Here is an 18,415-nt window from a genome sequence, read left to right as displayed (position 1 = left end):
TACAAATGATCCAAAGAAACATTGAAACACTATGTATTGTATAAATAAAGGATTTATTTAAATACAGGTAGGCCCAGATAAATCTTGGGGTAAGTAAGTATTAAAACATGAGAAATCACAGTATAAAAACACAACACTATACTTGAAAGCACACAGACCCAAGTATACACCTTATTTGGAACATCTAACAGTAGTTGTAGGGAAGTCAAAACCTTTATACACATTTAGTATAGGTCAAGTCTATTCTTTGGGAGTAAAAGACCAATGGTTACTTTCAGATTACATTGAGTAATACAAGGGCAGTAGGCCCTTCCAGTTGTACAGTGACTATCGGAACAAATCACATAAACAGTCAACTGGACGATATACTTTTGGTGAATAGTGAAACACTTATCCTAGGTGCAGTAAAAACCTATAACTACTTTTGTCATAACACACAGTTATATCAGGTGAGTAAAACCTAAGGATGTAATATACCATTACAGATGCTTTTGAAATCAGGGAACCCCAGGTTGAGGTAAGCAATAACTCTGGTAACTTATGTTGGATGGCTAACACAAGGTAAGTAAAACCCACATACTTTAACTTCACAATGAAGGGGAAAGTAAAACCCAATGTCACACTCTACTGAATAGTTATTCTAGGTAGGCAACAACCTAATGTAGACTTTTTAAGGACAGGCTAGCAGCAAGTCAGGGGAAGCAAGACCCAGTTGGTGGACACTCATACAGTTATACTAACACGGCTAACCTGGTGATGCCAACAGATTACTTTTTTAAATAGGCACAACCTAATCACAGCAGAGTAAAATTCCTTCACATCTACTTTCTATTAGACTGTCAAAACAGTGGCTAAGGAAGAAAAGATGTTAACCATACTTTTAAGAATAGTGCATCACACATTCAAGATCAGTAAGACATTTTGTAACTGTTCACTCTTAGAATTACAGTTACCAACCAACTATTTACAATTAAGTAAAACACTTGATTTCTTTTCTAGGCAGAAGTCCCAATCCCTTCAAAGTATTTCCCTTATTCTTGGAGCATGAGTGTTCTCAGTGGCAGAAGGAGGGTCACTAGGACTAGTGTGTTATAATAAGTTCTTTAGTAGCAAACGTCAGAGTTCCTTAAGAAAACTAGGCAAACAGGTGAGTACTTTAGTTAGAAGAGGGTGTCCATGGGCTTCACATAAAACACCCCAGCATGATTCTAGCAGTGGGACTGGGTGCACGGTATGGGAGACCTCCCAATCACAGAAAACACCCCCGGACTACACAGAAATCACAAAAGGCTTAAGGTAAGTATATACCCAAGCCAACACAGTATCCCAGCAATGAAGAAGAGATTGCAGCAGGAGAACTTCAGGGTCTCCAGCCAGATACCCGGTCAGTGGATTCCTTAGCTTGGAGACCGATCACAAGACCTCAGAAGGGACTTTGCAGCAGGGATCGATGCAGAAGGCTCTAGGCAAGATTTTCCTTGTGGCTGAATGTGGTTCTGCGCCTTTTCAGGGAGCACAGAAGAAGACAGAATATCGCGGTTGAATTCTTGTTGTTACAAAGGTCCAGCACTCTTGTGAGGGGACTTTTCAGACTCGATTCGTGTCTCTGGAGATACACCAAGATGCCCACAAAGTTTCAGCGAGATTTGGAATTCAGAAGACCGTGCACCGCACAGTGGCTGGAGGTCCCAGGATATTGGGGTATTGCAAGAACGCAAGGTCACAGCAACCCATGGGATGGCTCAAAATTTCTCTAAAACTTCTTGAGTCTAGTGGATCTCACCAGGCTCTGGGTTCGGATAATCGTTTTCGGAGTCCCCAGGTTGATTGGAAGGAAGGAAGGGAAGGAAGGGCTGCAGCAGGTTCGGGTTACACAGCAGGCTCTCCGGTCTACGGTCGCTGGAAATCGTCTCTGCCGCTTTTCCTTTGTCATCCTCTTCGGTTTTATGTTTCAGTGGTTGACATGACTTCAGCTTCCATGTTTCCAGTATTTATCAGAAACTACAGCACAACCTCTGCATTCTCTCCCCACATTTTACAAGAAAGGGGCATCTGGTTGTCCATTCAGGACAGCCAGCCCCCCAATTGGATTTGTCCCAGTTGAAGCAAGGCGTAAGACAAAGGATGGGGACGTTTTGGACTTCTCCCCCACTTCCTGTGCTTACAGACTGACTGGAGCCTGGGTGGGGTGTCCAGGGGACTCCATCAGAAGACAAAACACACACAAAGGAATTTCTCACCCTGAATGTCAGGGGAAGGAACAAGAAATGACAAGAAACTCTAAAATGTCAGAAAAGGAAGACAGGGGCCATTTTGGTAAAACGAGCACCCTTAGGTGCCTTTACTGCAGCTGTGATCACAGCCCGTGGTAAAGGTGCACCAAATTAGTAAAAGGTATCACTGCCACCAGCCATTAAATGTAAGCTTGTCACTGTAACAGAATTTTTACAGTTTTTATGTGAAAGGGGATACATTGTATCTCCCCAGCACTCCACTTAAGGTGGGGTGTGCTGGTTTCACAGAATAAAATGTAAAAGGGATCCAAAGATCCTTTCTACCCTTGGGAACTGTAGTTCACTCAAGGTTAGTACAAGAAAGTTAAATGGGGAGCCCCTAGGGCAACCAAGCAACAACACGCACTTTTTTTTTTTTTTTTTTTTTAATTTTTATTGATTTTTCAACACAACCAACAATACAAACCAAACCGCAGTGCAATTAGCAATATTACATTTAACATTCAACCATTAGTGCGCACTGCTTCCCTGATCCCTCCCCCCTCGCGAGCCGGTTTCCATGTCGTTTTCTGTATCTGGCGCACATGAGCGGGCATCGTTATCATCCGATTCTTCCGAATCCACCCCTGTCCCAAATATGCAGGATATCAATGTCTTCCATGCCATCAGAGAGCCCAGTTCCTCCTCCCAAGACATACAACTCGCCTCCTGCCACACCGCTGTCTCAGCCTCCGCCCATTTCTGCAGGTCATTCCACCACACCTCAACCCGTGGCTTGTGACATTTCTTCCAGCCCATGGCTATTCTTCGTTTGGCTAGCACATACGCTAAGTCTTTTAATTTGCTAACATGTTTCTGCTTCCGAGGTCTGGAAAACCCACCCAGCAGACATGCCCAGGCAGTGTCTACAGCAAGCGTGACCCCTCTCTCTTTCAGCTTGCGCGCCACCTCCCTCCAGAACCCCTCAATCACTGGGCACGCCCAAAACATGTGCGTCATGTCCGCATTCTCTTCGTCACATTTAGGGCATGCCTGTCTGCCTGCATTCCGGAATTCGGATATCCTCAACGGGGTCATATACGCCCTGTGGGTGACATACAACTGTATTTGCTGTAACCTAGCATTCCGAGACACCCTCCTGTGGTATCCTAGAACCCGCTCCCACATCCCGTCTCCCATCTGGGTCCCCACCTCGCTCTCCCATTCTGATCGTAGGTATGTCAGTTCCTTTCCAACCTCCGACATCACCATCTCATATAACCTAGAGATTTCATGTCCCCCCTCCGTTGTATCATATATCCCTTCCATAGTAACATCCAATTCATCTGCCAAGGTAGTCTCAGGCCACAGTTCCCGAATTCTCTTCCCCAATCTGTGATATGTGACATATTGGCCTCCATGTAATCCAACCTCCTCGCTAAGTTCTACAAACCCCTTAATGGCGCCCTCCTGCCACACGTCACCCAATGTCACTAACCCCACCGATTCCCAGTAGGTCCTGATAATCCCTCTCAGCTGTCCATCTACCCCCGCCAGGGCAACTAGTGGCACCTGTGGAGAACGCGGGAGTGGGTCTCCCATCATTTTGCATGCTCGTCTCCACATCTTCCACCCCAGCCTCACCATCGCCGGATACTTCCTCGTGACAGCCTCAGGCAACCAGATGACTTCCTTTAGATAAAACGGGGCACAATCTTGCCCGAACAGTCTAAGTTCTGGGGTCTCTTCGTCGGAAAGCCATTTGGACACAAACTGTAATTGGCTCGCTATATAATAAGCCTCAAAGTTTGGGAGTCTGACTCCCCCATTTTCATGAAAGTTCTGTAACTTCCAAAGCGCTATTCTGTTTCGAGTACCATGCCACAAGAACTCTCTGCAAACCCCATTTATTTTAGCAAAGAAACTCTTAGGGATCATGTATGGGATGTTGCTAAAGTAATGTAGCAGCCTAGGCAGAACCACCATTTTAATCATCGCTCCACGCCCCATCATCGCTAAGGGCAACTTTTTCCAAAAACTCATACATGCCCGTATTTTCTCAACAGCCATCTCAGTGTTACACTTATGTTCTTTCTCAACCGTGTGGCAGACATCTATCCCCAGGTAACGAAATGTGTTGACTGACCAGGGCACCTGCAACACCGGTAGCTTTTCTATGGGAACACCCCTATAGTCACCCAACGGGAAAATGCTCGATTTCTGGGGGTTGACCGCTATGCCTGACAACCTCGCATACCTCTCCATCACGTCCATTATATACTGTAGATTCTCCTCCGGATGACTCAGGTACAATAACAAGTCGTCCGCATACAGGGATATCAAATGCTTTTCCCCCCCCAACCTCAATACCCACAATATCATACTGCTGCCGCAGGTACAGTGCCAGAGGTTCCAGGGCCAAGATGTACAACATCGGGGACCAGGGACACCCCTGCCTAGTGCCTCTGCTAAGTTGCCATCTCTCGGATATGATTGTGCCCGTCCGGACTCTGGCCAGTGGAGCACTGTACAGCAATTCCGCCCATCTAATGTATCCCGGTCCCAGTCCATATTCTCCTAAGGCCGCCAGCAGCCACCCCCAATTAACCGAATCAAAGGCTTTTACAGCATCCAACGACACTATCGCCATTTCCCCTTCATTATTGCATCCCATTTCGATCACCCGATGGAGTCGCCTGTGATTTTGGGTGATGTTTCTATCCGGGACATACCCCGTTTGGTCCGGGTGTACCAGTTTGCCTATCACCCTCCGCAGTCTGTTTGCCAGGACAGCCGTTAGTATCTTGCTGTCCTGATTCAGCATAGATAGTGGCCTGTACGACCCATAATTATGCCCAGGTTTATTGGGTTTAGGGAGCGGTACGATGACCGCCTCCCTGAGCGATTCCGGCAGCCTCCCCGTCTCAAACGCCTCATTAAGCATGTCAAGCATCGGGGGGAGCACCTCCGCCCCAAAGGTTTTGTAAAATTCGCTGGGCAGGCCGTCCGTTCCCGGGGTCTTGCTAGTGGGTAACTGCCGGACGACCGCCTCCAACTCTCCCAGTGTTATCGGGGCATTTAGTTCCTCTCTCTCTGCCGTGCTTATCTTAGGCAGCCCTATATCCTGCAGGGTCTCTAACATTTCCTCCCGGTCACCACCGCCTGGATCCCCGTATAATTCCCTGTAGTAATTCACAAATTCCTCATTTACGTCCTCTTGGGTATCTATCTGCTTTCCATCCTCTCTAGTTATCGTCCTAATCGGGGGTCTCGGGGTTTCTTTTTTATACAACCATGCCAGAAGACGGCCCGTTTTATCTCCTCCCGCGTGTTGTCTCTCAACATACTGTTTGTAATTTAGATTACAGAGCCTCCCCCAATATTCCGTACACTGCTGTTGTAGTTTAAGCACCAGCTCGTTGTCTATGTGCTCGCTTTTCAACGTCTGTTCCAGCTCGCTTTCTGCTCTCTGTAAATCAGCCAGGACCCCATTCTGCAAGCCTTTCGATTTGGCAATCGCCACCCCTCGTACCACCACCTTAAAAGCCTCCCACAGAGTTCCCGCCGAGTAAACGCTGCCAGTGTTTGTCTCGAAATAGCTAACTATTTCTTCCCGCATGTCTTCTCTAAAAACATGGTCTTTAAGCGCCTCTGCGCGCAGACGCCACGTCGGGATCCGCGCTCTGGGGCGGCCATATTGCCATCCCACCACCATAGGCGAGTGGTCTGATAGGACCCTCGCTTTATATTCCGCACTAGACACCTCTACCAATACATCCGACGTGACAAAGAAGTAGTCAAGCCTAGTGTGCAACTGCTGTGGGGCCGAGTAGTGAGAGTACTGTCTCACGTTGGGGTGCCTGGTCCTCCACACATCCTCGAGCTCGAAGTCCCGCAGCAGCGTCCGCAGCGCCCGGGCTGCCGGGGCGGGCCTAATCACCTTGTCGTCGGATCTGTCCAACCCCGGGTCCAACACACAGTTAAAATCCCCTCCCCACATCACCGCACTCCCAACACACCAGCTCAAGTTGGTGCTCATGGTCCGGAAGTACTCTGCCGTGCCCTGGTTGGGGGCATACGTATTTACTATACACATCTCTTTGTTCTCAACCACCCCTCTTACCATAACCAGACGCCCCTCAGTATCCAACATTTCCTGCCTCGGTTGGAACGGGACATGCGGCGCCACCCAGATCAGCACACCCCTAGCATAAGCAGAGTACGTGGATCCCACCACCATTCCTCCCCACTTTTTCTTCACCAGCTCTAGTTTATCTCGGGTCAGATGCGTTTCTTGTAATAATGCGATGTCTATCTTCTGTCTTCTCAAGTATAGCATGACTTTGTTTTGTTTCAGATAACTATTTAGGCCTCTGACGTTCCATGTCAACAATTTTAGCTCCCCCATAATTCACTGGTATCCTGCTCTCTCCCCTCCGACCATCCCCGCTCATCCATGCAGTCTAGATATCTCATCCACAATACTCCCTTAGGGCTCGCGATCAAACTCAAACTTCCCAACACTATATACACCCCAACTGTCCCCACACCCCCAACTCCCCCCTCCCATCCCCCCCCCAACTCCCCCCCAACTGTTGCCCAGCTCCATCCCTGGATCTCAGGCCCCCCCACATCTAGTTCCGGCTGTTACACACAGAGCCCAGTAGGGTAAAGTCGCCCTAACGGCCACTTAACTAAAAAACACTAAACGGGGGTGAATGGACTAGCCCCGAAAGGCTCCCTTATAAGACAACAGTTACAGTGCAGACAGTGCACTAACCATCCAGTTCCAGGCCCGACTTCCCCAGGCCATAGCAATAACTATAGTCAAGTCCCACAGTCTCCAGCTGCACCCTCTCCCGTCGTCGATCACTTATCTCTCATTTCCACCTTTATCCGCCTGGACATCCGGCTCCTGGGGGCTGCCCTGCATGTCCAGCCACCCCATGGCTTCCTCAGGCGACTCGAAAAACAAGGATCTGTTGTTGTGAATCACCTTCAATTTGGCCGGATAAAGGAGCATATATTTCTTTCCCACCTCTCTCAGTCTTCTTTTAACCGCCCCAAAGTTCATCCGACTCCTCTGCACCATCATGGTGTAGTCTGGGTAGGCCGTTATAGTTGCCTTCCCTCTCTTGATGGTTCCCCCCTTACGGAAATGCTCCAAAATCCTCTCTCGATCTCGGTAGTTAAGGATTTTGGCTATCATAGGCCTGGGCGGACTGCCCGGTGGAGGCCTCCTAGCCAATGCCCTATGTGCTCGCTCCACCGCAAAACCCTGCGACAGCGCACCCCCGGTGATCTCTTGGAGCAACATATTCTCGATAAACTCCGTGGGGTTATGACCCTCCAATCCTTCCGGGATGCCCACAATACGGATATTGTTCCTCCGGGCGCGCCCTTCTGCTTCTTCGGCTCTGTTCTCCAAGTTGCGCACTCTCTGCGCCAAGACATGCAGGTCGGCCTTGTGTGAGGCACAATCCGCCGTGTTGGCGCTCCCCTCCTTTTCTAGGCTCTCCGTGCGCTCCGATAGGGTCTTCACATCCTGTCGAAGTAGATTCACCTCCTCCCGAACTTCTCCCACTTTGAGGTCGAGTACTGTTTTCAGGTCCGCCACCACCATTTCAAGCTTGGCCTCCCAGGCGGTTTTCAAATCCGCTTTCAGTTCAGCGATCGCAACTAACACATCCTGATTTGGACTAGCGGTGGCCATGCCACATGCGGATGGCTTCTCCTTGCTCCGAGCACTCTCCGGGCCCGTCGGTGTCTTGGTAAACTCATCCAACGTGGGCTGTTTCACTCTCTGTCTGATGGGCTTATTAGACATCTCGCAGCCACTGTATGCCGTGGGCCCGTTCACTCCCACCTCACCACCACCAAGGGGGAGAGAGGCTTACTTTCCGCCCACAATGGAGCGTGTTCTTCTTCACGCCTCAAGTGTCCCTTTGTAGCAGCCTCTTCCACCACTCATCCGGGTCCCCCACCAAAGGACTCCTGAACTCCCGCTGCAGTTCACCGGCAGAGTAGCCGATTCGGATCACCGCCAAGTCCCACGCAGCACCGTCGTAGGACTGGCCGTAATCCAAGCGTCTCCTGTTGGCTGCCAGCCACCAAGAAGGCCAGCAACGTCAAAATGTGGGCCCTTCGTCTCGGGACTTCCGCGTGACATGCACGCGGTACTTCGGTACTCAAGCCGCGAGGTCCGTTCCACCGGTCAGCCCGGGCGGGTCCCAGTGTCGACCGCTGACCGTCGCTGACCGTCTCCCGAGCCCGTGCTAGGTAATCGGTGCCCACAAAGACGCGCCGATGTTCTCCCAGAGGCGTATCTCTTTCCACACAGCCCGCGCTACCGCCGTTCACCTCGAGGGTGCTCCCCCCATCCTATATGTGTCTCCTCCGTAGTCCGGTATGGGCTGCCACTTTCGCTCAGTCAGGGTCGCGACTCCAGGGACTTCGATCCCATATAACTGCTGTTATCGGGCTTGCGAAGGATCCAGCTCGTCAGCAGTTGTGCAGTTTACATTCATGGACGGATGCCCACGTTTCTGGCTTTCAGGAGTTAGTGCTTATGCACTTTTGCGCAGGATAAATGTAGGATCTCCAGGAGCTCTTCCAGGAGCGCGTCCTCTTACATGGCTTCCAAGCCACGCTCCCCCATCCAGCCACTTCCCTGACCCATCAGAGGCAGTCCGCAATAGCCTGCCAATCCACTTTCTCCCTTCTTCTATTATCATAGGAGCAGTGTTCAGATGCTAGCAATGTCTCAGCACAAGGGTCAGTGCAGTTTATTCCATGGGTGATCTACAGAGGGGATTGTTACAATGTAGATGCTCATGTAGACACTGTAAAGCCTTCCACTTGTGTAGTCCTGATTTCACTTTCGGATCGTGTCGTAGCCCGGGAGCTTCACATCTCGCCTCTGAGCTGCTTCCGAACACCCGCCTCTGTGGGCTGAGGGACTCACATGCAATGCAGCGGCTCCAGCGCTGCAGTCCGCCGTCTCCAGTGCCCGCTCCGGCCCAGCGCACGCCGTCCGCCCTCGCCAGCCCCGAGAAATGCAGGGCACTTCGTTAGTTTCGTTGTGAGGTCCGCCTCACCCGCCAGCACGGTTGGGCCCTAGTGCCGGCCGCTCACCTTCACGGGCGGTCCTCCGAGCCCGCACCGGGCAACGGAGGCCACCGGAGACACGGCAATGCACCCCAGAGGTGCGCGGATGCCCCACACGGCCCGCCCCGCGGCCGTCCGCACACAGAGCGCCTTCACCAGCTTATGGTCCTTTGTTCGGCGCAGCCGCCATTTTGTCTACGCCAGTCCGCAGCTCCGGGGGCTTCGCACGCTCAGATCTGCCGTTCCCTGGGTTGCTCGGGTCTCATATTATTGGCAATTATTCCACGTGCCCTCATGAGCAGATGCCTGTGTTCCTGGCGTCGGAAGGTCAGCACAAGTGCACTTATTCCAAGGATGAATGAAGGATCTCCGGGAGCTCTTCCGAGAGCACGTCTCCTCACATGGCCTTCAAGCCACGCCCCCCCAACAACACGCACTTATTGCCAATAAGTTGTATAACATGATAACTTTAAAAAAACACTATGGAGAGTCTTAAAAATGACACCCATAAAAAGAGTTAAAGATTAGGTGAGTGTGGAAAAAGGTTCCCACTCACTGAGGTATTAATGAAAAATATCCCACTAGAAAAGCAAAAAGTTCTGGGGTTGAACCAGGAAAGGAAGATTTACCAGCTCGGTGGAAATCTTACCTAACAGCTGTGCCCTTTGAACCCCTGAAATAGCAGGTGTGAGGAACAACAGTCCTAACCTTGTTACGTAATTATATAGCCTCACTTACAGCTGGCAAATTCAACCTGCCCAAAATTATATTCTAGCATGCATAATCCTCAATTGCATTCTATAATGTACTTGGAAAAAAAACTGTCCACTTGCTGCTGCTCCATATACGTTGCTTTGCTCGAACTATCCATTGTCAGATATTTGAACAATAATGGCAGCTCGCATGGGACTGAGGAGTCAAGTAAGTGGGCCAGGCGAACATACATAAGACCAAATGGGGAAACTGGCGGCTACTAATCCACAAGTGAATAGAGCCCTGTACACACATCCAGAGGAAAAGACTCCTATTGCTAACTTACCTACTGTTTTACCAATCTCTTCATGTACTGGACATACACAAGCAAGAATCCCAGTGGCTCAATCTAATTCACTGGGATTAACTGTAATATCACAATCAAAAAAGGAATGGCTAGGAGCATGTCCTAAATTTAAGAGGGGTCTTTTAAAGTCGGCAGGAAGAGGTCAGACACATAGCTCCTCACCACATTTACTTCCAGGGCCCATCGCCAGAAAGACTATTAGGGAATTCTTTAACATAGTTCCAGTGGAAAAAAAAATTATGGGGATTAAAACCACAGCCCGCATTGATACAACACATATGAATGAAGTCCATGATTTAAGGTTAATTGAACACATGGAATCGATACCATCTGAATTACCCAGAAGTTGTGGAATAACAATTGTTAACCAATGCTGCGATCCATCAATTCCAGATTCCCCATTTGATCCTTCAATGCAAGGCTCTCTATCAGACCTCATTGACTGCATCGAAAATAGAGGAGGGACAGGCGGAAGGAAACATGAACAATGCAATGCAGAAAGAGAAAATTCCAGTAATATGCACCAGACCCTTAGGGAGGTGGATGAACGAATACACTAACATCACCAACTCTGTCATTACGTATGGTACTAAGTTAATTCGTGGCTTTGTATGACAGTATCTGGGATGAGGTCCATGTCCATTCCATCATGCTGGCAAATATTAGTATGAGAATTGATGAACTGAGCATGATGCAGTACCCCCTCCAGGGTACTAGCCAAGAAACAGGTGAAGAATCCTGTGTCTGGGTATCTACAAAAAAAACAACCCCTCTATCACCCCCAAATGACATGGAACCAGAAGTCAGCTGTAAACCTGAAGGATCTATTCCAACAATCACTAAGCAGGGAAATATCGAGGCAAACAAGACCGTACCTCCACCCACGGAATGTTAGCCCTCCAAAACCCCACATAAAAATAACAAAGGATTTCCAACTGGAGGCAGACTACTAAACTACTAAAACAAAGAATACCTTGACCCGAACCTTCCTTCGGAAACTCTCTTTAGTGGGATTCAAAGCAACCACAGAAGAACAGCAAACAGATGTTTCTGAAGCAGTACACGTGCTAGGCAACCCAGATAAGCAACCTAATAGAGTCATTCTGTTGTCAGAGAATGTTGCCATTGAGAAATCTACGTAAAATCCTCCTTCACAGGGGAAAGAGAATTCTATAAGTGCTGATCCTATGGTGAATCAAAGTATCAAGATGGGTCAAGCGAAACTTGAGATGTGAGAAACATGCAATCATTGACTGACAACATCAGAATAGCTATGACAACATCAGTCTGAATACAAACCGGGCAATATCTTTTTGGGCCTGCATGGACCAAGGCATCTTTCCCCAATTGTAACTAAGACATCACTGAAGGTGGATCTCCCTCAAGGATGGAAGAAAATGAACTAGAGGGGAAACAATGACAATGAGAATAGAAATTATGATATTGCAAAAAATATAGACCCTCATAGTAAATTGCCAGATGAACGGCGGCATGAAAGGCATGATGAGAGAATGACAGATAAAACTGTGAAAAGGAACGAAGTGGATGACCAAATGAAATTGTCCCATAATGTGAGGATGAGAGCTGAACCTGTATATAGAGAAAATTACAGAGAGGAAAATGAAGTGGACTGGAGAGCCGATTATAAGAGAAGTGATAGTAGGCATACATCCTGGAACAGCCCACTCAAAAGAAATCTCAAGAGATTCCTGGTTCGAAGTAGAAGAGAATTGTACCATGATGTGAGAAATGACTCCCTAACTAGACAATATTGTGCAGGAAAAAGAGAGGAACCTTCAAAAAGAAAGCACATCTAATATAAGTAGATCCAGAAATATAGGCCACTTTCTAAACCAAATATATAAACCACATGAGACTGTCATTGCTAAGAGTCCTGAATTAGTTGTGCAGGCATTACTGCAGTGGTTGCACACACAGGAGGAACCTGAATATGAGCGCAATGAGACAGGTAGATACCTTTATCCACAGTACCCAGGCCTAGACACACAGGTATGAAATAGATCCCTCGAACAAAAGTGCCTCCAATTAATGGTCACACACATTTGGGAGAACCAAAAGTGTAAATCTAAATAGAGGAAACATTCTACTCTTACTAGCCCAGATGCCAAGCCTAAGAATGATCTCTACAAGAGACATAGAGAAAATTGAATTTCCGGACAAGAAAGATTTCAATTATTCAGTGGTGTATTTCAACTCGAGCTTGGTAATTGAGCTAGTGATTTCTGAAACAGAAAGGTTACTGGATCAATGATCTGTGATAGCCAAAATTGACGTGGAGAAGACCCAAAAATGGGAAACATTGGGTGGAGTACTTAAAGGAATTCAAGGTACAATTAAAGAAAGAACTACAATGAGCGAATCTGAACAAATCAACTGGATAAGAGTAATTGAGACACTTGGTCAGGGATCTAGACAGGAGAAACAAGCATGGTAGCCTAATAGAGCAAGTCCCTAAGAGACTGCAGCTGACCCTTTCACTTGTGTCATGGAACATTAGAGGTTTTGCTAGACTATTTTCTAGCACGCTGGTAACAGATCAGATGAAGGACTCCATAGTATGCCTTCAGGAAACATCTGCAATGGATGCCCTAATGTGGGATGGATACACATGTTTCTAACAAATGGCGGTGAGATCCGATGTAGGTTGACTATCGGGTGCTTTATGTGTATTCATCAAACAGGGGATAGGGATTACTGGAACTAGAGTTCCCACTGCACAGGAAGGTGTTCTTGTGATCCTAGTAAATGTACAACACAATCAGATATGCAAGCCTTTTTATTAAAAATATATACTGGCTTAACACACATTGTGACATTGAGCTGATGATGGGACCTTAGATGGGACCATAGAAACACAAAAAATGGAAAGTCCAAATATGGAAATTCTAATGGTTGGTGATTTTAATTCGCACTGTTTTCCCCATACCTGCCAACTGGATGGGGAGTGGAGGAATTACTCACCATATGCATTATTACAGACCATGCAAGGCACAAGATGGAGAGAGTATTTTGAAAGCTGGGAAATGATGATTATGAACAGGAATATATCAGGCGATTTGCTGGCTAAACCCACATGGCACAGAAGAGACTGCCTGTCTTGGCTAGATTATGCTATTGCCTCAGCGGGAGAAGCCCAAGCTGTTACAAGTTTAGAAATATTCTCCAGCCCAGAAAGTGATCATGTTAAATTAAAAATACAACTAAACTTTAGTATTGCCATACCATCCACAACCTACTGTAAAAATGTGGCTTTGAACATAAAAAAAATAGACTAGGCTGGAATCTGAAAGGGACAGAGCAATTGAACATCCTAATAAGAGATTATTGCTCCTCAACTACACTTGAGATAAAAATGATGGAACTACGAGTAGAGACCTTCCCAATCTTTATAGCAGAGAAAATGACATCATGTGCCCAGTCTAATTCACAAGGTGTACAATTTCATCGGTCACATGCCTACGTAGAAGAGATACAAAAAAAGAAATGAGAAAATGGATAAGAGAAATAAAAAATTCCATAACCACAGAAGCAATTAAAAATGTTAAAATGAAAAAAGTCAAACAGATATTCAAAAATTGGATGAAACGTAACAGATACCTCCTTTTACAGAGATATAGCAAACTAATGCTTAAAACATTAGTGACTAAAATACTAGACATTTCTGGACATTAACAAATCAAAACAATGTGAAGAATGAACAAGCAGTTCATAGCCCAATTCGTGAGGAGAGTTGAGTCAGATATTACTCTAAACTGTATAGTGGCCCGCTTGTGAACCATATTGAACAACATAAAATAAACTGGGCGCCCGATGTCTCATTAGAGACTCTTGAAGACATCTTAAAAGCTGGATCTAATTCTCGAGCTCCAGTGACAAACGGTTTATGCAATCTTATATTAAAGTAAGAACCAACAGCATGGGCAAAAATACTTCAAACTCTTTTCTCTAACATCTTGCAAACTAAAAACATTCCAACTGCGTGGTCTTTATCAATAATAGTCCGAATATTTAAAAAAGGAAATCGAGACAATGCCATAAATTATCGTCCCATTGCATTAATGGAAATCGAGTGCAAAATCTTTGCCAGATGTCTTTTGAAAGAAATAGAAGAGTTTTTAAAAGATCACAATATTTTATCAAAATTTCAGACGGGATTCAGGCGCGGAATAGGGACTGATGCAAGCAGTCTCCACATCCAATCCCTAATCAATCAGGCATGTACGATAGAAGGGGATCCGCTTTATGTGGCCAGTATAGACCTTAGTTTGGCCTTTGATTTCATTGATAGAACAATGTTGTGGAGGAAACTTACAGATTGGGGCATCCCACCTCAAATTCTTGACATGCTTATCCACTTACATACAAAAAAATTATTAAAGTAGATTGAACCATCGGGGTGACGTAACAACTGCAATTAAAACATACTGTTTAAGACAAGGATGTGTACTGGCAGCTTGCCTTCTAAATCTGTACCCGGCTGACCCGTGGGACTTCTTGGGTGGAGCAGCATTCATGTCTCCAAAAATGACGCGTAATGTTTCTGTGTCACCTCTGCAGATGATATATTTCTTCTAGACAGAACACAGATAGGGCTGCAGCGGTTGCTGGCAAAATTTGAAGAATACGATAAACTTAACAACTTAACGATTAATCCCAAGAAATCTTGCATTTTGTGTTTTAAAGGAGATAGATCTAATCAGATGACATCTCAATGAAAAATTAATGATCATCAAATCCCAGTTGTGCACTGGCACAACTACTGCAGTATCATACGGCCATCCAACCAAGAATTTGCCCACAACTATTGCAGTAGGTAGTGCTTGGTGTGCAGCTGGAGTAACATGTTTGTGGTTATTTGGTCACTGCACAAGGCTTTGTTAGAGTAGGGGAGTGCAATCTAGAAGATATTGTGATATTGCCATTGATGAAAAATAGGGTTGGCTGTCTATTTTGATATCTGCAGATGGTGTTTAAATTGGGAAGTTGCGGGCAAATTGTTGTGTGTTGGTTGTGGCCAGTGGCCAGATTCTTGGGTGCATGGCTGTATTATGCTGTTGTGGTTGTGGCCAGTCACTAGACTCTTGAGTACATGGCCGGTGGCCTTACACTTCTGTGTACAGAAATGGAAATTGGCCACTGGAAAGAACCATTACAATAATATGTGTATAGTCATTATACATACTGTATAGGCAGTGTATACTTTTTGGAACACTGTGACACAAAACCATTGAAGTGGAAATGGTACTTTACATTGATGTACCATTGCGGGCACAGATTGACTTTGTTGTACATGGTGATGCAGGAGAAATCTTTGCTTCTTCCTCTGTGAAAAAAACATAGCATAATATGTTAGGTAAGGTACTTCACAATGTCGCATTGCACACAATCTCACATATTCATGTACTTTTTAGACCCTCATAATTAGTACATTACAAGTACTATGCTTCAAACAACATTACTGTGCGTTTTCCACAGTTGCTGTGTTTGGTTGCATAATCATTGGGTCTGTGGAAAAAAAATCCATGTAGGATTTTAAAAAACCTATTACACTCATTTGACGTTATGTGTCACACTATGTTTGTTTGAAGTGTTCACTACTTATAGAAATGTTTTAAGATCCACAAATAAGTGCATTTTCTGTTACAAGCAGTGTTGCAGTAGGAGGAATTTAAATGGTGTATGTGTTTTGCTTTTTAAAAGTGCTGGTGGTATAGCTCTAGTTACATACCAGTTGGCGTATTCTGTTCATAATTTTTCAATTTTTAAGAATATCCTTTGATGCAGTTTGATTCCTTTTGGTACATTCTAACGGCCTCATCATGAGTTGGGCAGTAGCCGTTAAATGTGGCGTTAACGCTATTACCGCAACCTTTAAGGGTCAGCCCAAACATGAGTCTGGCGTCACTTACCCCCAGCTCCAAGTTGGGAGTAAATGCGCCAGACAATTACAATTTTCGGGCGCAATTAGCACGGCGCTATTAGCGTCACTAATTGCGCCAAAAAGGCCCCATTGGGTCCAATGGACCCAATAATACCCATTACCGCCCAACCCTTGATCCGGACCGGGTGGCGGTAACAATATTAGCGCCGGTGGTATCCTGGCAGTAATACCACTGGGATACCGCCCAACTCGTGATGAGGCCCTGAGTATTTTACTATTGGAAACTAATATTGTAGTACTATGGGTGCAGTTAGATACCAGTTGGCATATTCTAACTGCTGATAGTTTTACAGTTTTCAAGGGTATGTTTTAAAGCACTTTCATTCCTGATGGTGAATTTTAACTGTTTCACTATTGGAAGTAATATTGCAGTACTATGGGTGTAGTCAGACCAGTTGGTGTATTCTGACTGTTGATAGTTTAAGAGTCTTGAAAGATATGTTTTGAAGCACTTTCATTCTTGCTGGTGGATTTTAACTTTTCCACTATTGGAAACTAATATTGCAGTGTTATGGGTGCAGTTAGACAGCAGTTGGCGTATTCTAATGGTTGATAGTTTTAGAGGTTAGTGACTAAAGTTTGTTGACCCTCATAATCAGTACATTTTAAGTACTATGGGTGAAACAATATTAGTGCATGTTTTGCACAGTCGTTGTTTCTGTGTGCATAATCATTGGATCATTGGGGAAAATACTGTATAGCATTATCAAAAATGTACATGTACATATGTTGACATATTGAAACTGTTTTCCATTTCACAAACAGCATTGTAGCGCTATGGATGTTATATACCAGTTGGTGGATGTTCATTTTTTATACTTTTACAGTTCAGATGGGTGTTTTTTTTTAGCACTTATATACCTGTTGGTGTCTATTGTGCACTAACTTATGATAGTGTTACAGGTGAGTGACTACATTTAGGTTTAAGGAATATTAAGTAGGCATTCCTTAGATTTGCTGGTAATCTATGTTTTCGAGTAATGGAAGTGTCATTGCAATCAAACCAACCACATCTTTTTTTAATGTATGCAGTATAGTGACCTGCAGTGGTTATGGCACCAGTGTGGTAGATTATGCCTACTGTTGTGAAGGTTTTCTTGCCAACAAATACTTGCCCATGTGTGAAGCTAGTAAGCTTGAAGTTGTTTTTGGTTTCATCTGCGTTATACCTCAAAAGCATTACTATTACATATTGGCTATGTGAGTTTATGTGTAAGGTGGAACGATTGTCTGAATTGCAAACAGTACATAATATGCCATGATTTGCATTTTGCACCAGCTGCTGAAATGTAATGGATTCACAATTAGGTATAGATACATACACAAATCGTTCATTAGGGACTTGCTTCTGTGCAACATGGTTGCGGAAAGTGCATGTATGTTTCCACATATATGAAATCAGGAATATGGCCCTCATTAGGACTCCGGCGCTAAACCATGGTGCTATTAGCACCATGGTCCATGGCGGAGTCAGCCATGGAGAAAGGGGGAATTACCACCCCATTCCAAGGTTGGCGGGGCGGTAATTCCCCCTTTCTCCATGGCCCTTCCCCATTCCCATTTTTGCCCCATAGGGCTCGATGGGAATGGGGAAGGTGGAAATTACGGTACCACAAATTGCGGTACCGTAATTGTCATCAAGGTCCCTTTGCGGGTCCCTACTTTAACGGCTGGTCCAGACCAGCCGTCAAGGTCGGGAGCCGCAAAGGGACCTCGTAGTAAGACGTTAAGGGGTTAACGGCGCCGCAGCCTTTTACGGCGCTGTTAACCCCGTAACGCCAGGGTCCTAATGAGGGCCTATGTCATTTATAGGTATGTTTTGCTTTCTAGTACTTGCTGTAAGTACATTAGAAATTCTTGTGGATCTTCCTGTGTGTTTATGGTGAATCTTACCATGCCCGCACAGTAGTCCAATTCTTGCCTTATTCCTGAGACACTAAGTTTTGTCAGGATTGTTTGTTGCATTTCTATGAAGGAGGAGCATTTGCAAACACAACTGGTCTGAGCCGTTCAAGTTAATGTTTTGAACAATTGAAGGCAATTCGAACGGAAGATTGATTGCTACATTTGCAA

The sequence above is a fragment of the Ambystoma mexicanum genome, chromosome 14, assembly GCF_040938575.1.
Source record: "Ambystoma mexicanum isolate Mex_15411 chromosome 14, UKY_AmexF1_1, whole genome shotgun sequence".
In the NCBI taxonomy this organism is placed as follows: domain Eukaryota; kingdom Metazoa; phylum Chordata; class Amphibia; order Caudata; family Ambystomatidae; genus Ambystoma; species Ambystoma mexicanum.
The sequence above is the reverse complement of the archived record's forward strand: the minus strand, read 5'-3'. Positions refer to the sequence as shown.